Below are 6,172 nucleotides of genomic sequence, written 5' to 3'. Positions count from 1 at the left end.
GTTGGGCTGCACCAACGAACATAGGAGTCTCAATAGAGCGCTGAGGACATGGTGGGTAACTTTCATTTTTGAAGGAAATGTCCCTTCAAAGCATTAATTTCTTTAAAAAAAAAAAAAAAAAAAAAAATACTGACCCCAAATTTGTATAAAATCTTTCATGACATGAGGCCTGCCTGCCTGTCTGAAATTCAAGGGTTATTTCTAAAAATCAGTGATTTCCAATTCCACCCCGCTGCCCCCATGATAGATTATGATTCACAAAACACTGATGTTGTTGGACGCTTGTTCTTTTTGCCATAAAAAACATAATTGTGCTTCAGTTGAGCCAACACCTAGAGGAGAGGTGCTTTCTTTGTCTGCTGTGGCGTGGAAAAAAAATCCACAGAAATTAACTGGTTTCTTGGATATGCATATGGGCTTGGCCTAAAGCATCCAGAAGTGTGTCACCCAAAGCAGTAAGGTTATCAGTTAAATTAAACATTTAATCTTATATTAAAAAGGTTATATCAAAGAATATCATAGTTTACTTTAACCTGTACAGAAATTTTTGAATGTTTAAATGTTTGATGAAATAAAACACTTAGTTGAAGAACACTACTAATAATCTCCAGTTATTGTAAATATCATAGCAACACAATAACAAGAGAGGATAGAGAAATTCACAATTTTTTTTTGTTGAGAAATACACCACTACAAATAGTTACTGTGCACAGTAAAACAGTACACAGGCCCTTTATCTCTGATGCCTTTACTGCTGTGGCTTCATCATTTTTCCCATATGAATTCACTGTCCTTCATTAACTTCCTCAAGGCCCCTCTAAGGAGCTCCAGCAACTATGAGCTTATTTCAGCTCTGGGGACAGTAGTTGTATTGATTCTAGGGAACACAGTTGATTCAGCTAGAAGTCAGGTCACCTTTATACTACAGAGAGTGTTTCAAAGCAGCTCACATTATTAAACTGGAAAGTAACAGAATACATGATGCAAACTTCAAAAATAAGGCAAATACAATTTCTGCTGTGGAGCAACTATACCAAGACAATAGTGCTTATTATTCAGATCCAATCAGTTATATGTTGGTTTAGTTCAGTTAACTAAAGTAAATTTTTTGTCGTTGATTCAACTCCAGTCAGTTCAGTGATGGTTCAGTTCAATGTCGATATTGCAAATCTAGAAATATCATGTGGTCTATACAGGTGATGAAGCTTGATAGCAAGTTCAGCAAACAGACTTGGAGGGAAATTGCAAAATAAAAACGTGCATTAATATGCTTTTAGAATAGTCATAAGGTGTGACTAAGCGAGAGAATGTGAGTCATAGTGGAGAGAGGAAGTTAATCAGTTAAAGGTATCCAGATGTATTATATCTGTATTATTAGATGTCATATTTTGTCATATTTTATTGTGATATCAACTTGAGAGTGCTGCTATTACCTTTACTTTTGTCATTTGTGTATTTGCTCTCAGGAAGGTCTAATGATCAGTGATGTGTAATTAGAGCAAAATTAAAGTCCAAATAAATCAAATAAATCTGGTCTGGTGAAAGATTTTAAAAGTATTGGTAAAATGTAAACAAAAAGTGATTTCTACTTTTAGAAAAGTATAAAGTTAAAGTTGATATGTTTGATGTAAAAATTGCTGTTCATTTTTTCATACTGTCCATGGAGCCAAATTACTAATATATATATATATATATATATATATATATATATATATATATATATATATATATATATATATATATATATATAATCATAATGACTGTGGAACCTTTTTCCTCATTTGTCATCCTCCAATTAAACATGTCAGATCCTGTAAAGTTGAAAAAGGAACTTGTTTGATATTGAGCCAGTGCTGTTTTATACTGTGTTGTGTGTGTTAATCATCTAAGTTGTTCTGTAAAGATTAGTGGTTACCTGTCATTTAACAGATGCCTTTACTACAGTAAAGGCAGAGATATTGAATTATGGTGTGATTATTTCAAAGATGCAATATGCTATGAAGCATAGTAATGGGCTGATTTAAAATATTCTGTGGTTCACAAATCACCTGTCTGTATGTGTTCTTTATACCTTTAAATTATAAATCCTGGTCCAATATTAGTATATTATACAATACAATATAACTTTAATATAATAAAGTGTTGGGCCTAATGTCTCTGATATGGTATGCTAGAGCATCAAACAAATTTGGAACTTAGTAAATTATTGTTATTTAGAAATTTGTTATACTTTACTTTTTTTAGGCAAAATCTGTTTATCTTATTTTGTTATTGTGTACAATTCATTTGTACAACACACTATTTGTCTTCTTCCTACTTAATGTTGCACCATCTAGTGGTCACATACTGAAACAACCGTTCTATGATGAAATTTCAGCAATTTTCTTTTGTACGATTATTTTTTATGTATATATAAAAAAAATTGTCCAAACTGAAACATATCTTTAAATAAATAATAATAATATTACTATTTTATCTGCATTATATACTGGTGTTGATGCATCTAATAATGTGAAATAATATTTCCAATGATTACTGCTTACATTTTTATGCAGTGATCTACATTTTTTTCTACATTGCTCTTAAAAAAACAACTCGTTAGCCAGAAAGCAGTTGTGACTGCTTGAACAAACTGTACACACATCCTGAGGAGCTGGGTGTGGTTAGGATGCAAAGGACTAGGCCCATTATAATGTTAATGAGTATACCTTTGTTAAAAACGTCCTTGTTTCTTAAATAAGGATAGGTACGTTGGGCATGAAGTGGTTGGATACTCTCAATTATGGGTGTGTACAGTCGTGGCCAAAAGTTTTGAGAATTACATAAATATTAGTTTTCAAAAAGTTTGCTGCTAAACTGCTTTTAGATCTTTGTTTCAGTTGTTTCTGTGATGTACTGAAATATAATTACAAGCACTTCATACGTTTCAATTACATGATATTTATGCAAAGAGTCAGTATTTGCAGTTTTGGCCCTTCTTTTTCAGGACCTCTGCAATTCGACTGGGCATGCTCTCAATCAACTTCTGGACTGGACTGATGATAGCGCTCACCTTTTCTTCTGCCCCAAACAATCGGAAAGTGGCTTCATCGGAGAATGTGACTTTGCCCCAGTCCTCAACAATCCATTCACTATACTTTCTGCAGAAGATCAATCTGTCCCTGATGTTTTTTTGGAGAGAAGTGGCTTCTTTGCCTTTCTTTCGCCTCACTGTGCGTGCAGATGCGCTCACACCTGCCTGCTGTCATTCCTGAGCAAGCTCTGCACTGGTGGCACTCCGATCCCGCAGCTGAATCCTCTTTAGGAGACGATCCTGGCCCTTGCTGGACTTTCTTGGACGCCCTGAAGCCTTCTTTACAAGAATTGAACCTCTTTCCTTGAAGTTCTTGATGATCCTATAAATGGTTGATTTAGGTGCAATCTTAGTAGCCACAATATCCTTGCCTGTGAAGCCATTTTTATGCAACGCAATGATGGCTGCACACGTTTCTTTGCAGGTCACCATGGTTAACAATGGAAGAACAATGATTTCAAACATCACCCTCCTTTTAACATGTCAAGTCTGCCATTCTAACCCAATCAGCCTGACATAATGATCTCCAACCTTGTGCTCGTCAACATTCTCACCTGAGTTAACAAGACGATTACTGAAATGATCTCAGCAGGTCCTTTAATGACAGCAATGAAATGCAGTGGAAAGGTTTTTTTGGGATTAAGTTAATTTTCATGACAAAGAAGCACTATGCAATTCATCTGATCACTCTTCATAACATTCTGGAGTATATGCAAATTGCTATAATAAAAACTTAAGCAGCAACTTTCCAATATTTATGTAATTCTCAAAACTGTTGGCCACGACTACTTTTAATTTTATTAGTTGTACTGCCCCCTTTTGGACGTGATGGTGTATAACAATTGTTTTACAAACGTTTGAAATTATGCTTCAGGCATTTAGGTTTTGGTTAGGTGTGGTGGGGGTTTGAATGTTTTAGCCTATGCTGCAGGGCATTAGATGATGTTTTACAGAGTACAACACGTTCTATAAATAAATTACAGCAATTCTTGTCCCATCTGCTAAAAATGATTGACAAATAATATTGTAAAGGGGGGCAGTCTAGGCTATACTCTTTATAACAGTTACACCATTACATTCTCATCCTATTATTAAATCAGACTGGCATTGATAGCTAGTATTGTTTCTTTATAAGTAGATTTTCCAGCAAAATCCGTAATCACAGCAGGTCACAGCAGCCCGCCGTATGTCATCTCAAAGGAAACACTGCACCTGCTGCAGTAAGAAGTTGGAAAGTCAGTTAAAAAGCTTTATACTCCAGCTAATCAAGCCATCACAGAGACACAGCGAGGCAGAGCTGATTGACGGACACAAAATAGTCTGCTTCACTACTAAACTCTCTGCACTGTATGCGTGTTGCACTTCTGCATCTAAAGATCCATTAATGTCAATCAGCTCACGTCATCTTTCCACTGAGATTAGCAGGATTTTGGAGCGCAAACTGTGGGATGTAATGAGGAGGATGTTTGAAAAAGAATCGCAGCAGATTGCTTTCACTGGTTTATTAGGCAGCCTACAGGTTCAAACATGTCTCTCCTTATGAAAGATTAAAACGTCAGATGAAGGCTGCAGCGTATGCATTATCATACATCTTTAAGGGTTGCAGAACATTGTGCATCTGAGCTTGCCGCTTTATGTTCTGCAGAGCGTGATTTGTTTATAATAACTGACATATTGAATATTTTCTCATGCGGTACAAATTGTATTTTTTAGCACCTAGTCAGTATGTTGTGTAATAACAGTGTTGATATGGTTGTCTTGCTCGAGGCTTAATGCTCTCGACCTTTTCAAATTTGATGTGTTAAGGCTTAAAGGGGTGGTTGATTGCCATTTATCTTTTTTAACGTTAGTTAGTGTAAAGTTGCTGTTTGAGCATAAACAATATCTGCAAATTTTCGAAGCTGAAAGTTCAATGCGAATGTCTTTTAAAATTCTGGCAGTTTAATGCCAACAAAAACGGCTGGGACTACAACAAGTTACTTCCCGGGTTCGTGGCGTAACAAACCCAGATAAACCCCGCCCTTGGGAAAAAGGCAGAAAAGGTTGGCGAGGCCATGCTGCGCTGCTTTAGCCTATGTCCACACGAAGCCAGAGCTTTCCCTATCCGATCTTTTTATTCCCCTCATCTCAAGAAATATCTTCATCTGCACGAAACCACGAAACCGGCAAAAACATATGTAGTATACATGCCAGACCAGTATGTAGTGCTGTAATTCTGCGGTATACAAACGTGGAACAATACATTTATTGTTAGTTGTTAAAATGTTAATTAATTAAAAGACAATTACTCAGTGTTTTGTTCATGTTTTTGTTGCTGTTACATAATGTAACAGTGTCTGACTAGGGGCAAGACGTGGGCTGAAGTCGTCATAGTTTCAGAAAATTACACAGATTCGCTGTCCACATGAAAACACAAGGGTGGTGTTTTCAGATTTATCCACTCTGGGACCTGGTTTCCAAAAAATATCTGCTTCAATCATCCATTCGATCCATGTGGACAAAATGCCTATATGATACAAAATATGCATAAAGGCCTACAGCTATACGCGTCTCCGCGTGATTGGGGCCTTAACGAACAGGAAGAGAAAACTAGAGATGCACGTAAAAATCTATTCATATATGAATCGCGATTCTGTCTTCTAACAACAAATTTCAAAACCAATATTCTAAAGCGGCGGTTCTTAATACTGTTCTGCGTGTCCCCCTGCTCTGCTCACACTCTCTCTCTCTCTCTCTCTCTCTCTCTTTCACTCTCTCTCTCTCTCTCTCTCTTTCACTCTCTCTCTCTCTCTCTCTCGCTCTCTCTCATTCAGTTTAGCTCCAACAATGACCTGTTCCAATTATACACTTATTTTCACATAGCTATGAGAAGCATTATACATATACCGCATGTGTATTAATGACGCCGTTGTTTACAATACAACCGGAGCACAAGCCGCTGAGGAGAGGGGCGGGACATTTAGATGTGCACTAGAGGCGGTTTAGCCAATTACAACACACTGGGCTAGCTAACCAATCAGAGCCCATTGCCTATTTCTGAGGGTGGGGCTCCGTAAAAGGCAAAAATTATCAGCACTTTTCTCAGAGAAAGGAAAGAGA

At 36.8% G+C, this 6,172-nt stretch overlaps 1 long non-coding RNA gene across 1 annotated transcript in view; it reads left to right on the top strand.

Moving 5' to 3' along the window:
• LOC132109597 (uncharacterized) overlaps positions 1-6,172 on the top strand; it is a 123,556-nt gene that overhangs the window by 21,672 nt on the left and 95,712 nt on the right. The window lies entirely within an intron of this gene.

Source organism: Carassius carassius, chromosome 29, assembly GCF_963082965.1.
Source record: "Carassius carassius chromosome 29, fCarCar2.1, whole genome shotgun sequence".
Taxonomy (NCBI): Eukaryota; Metazoa; Chordata; class Actinopteri; order Cypriniformes; family Cyprinidae; genus Carassius; species Carassius carassius.
The sequence above is the reverse complement of the archived record's forward strand: the minus strand, read 5'-3'. Positions and strand labels throughout refer to the sequence as shown.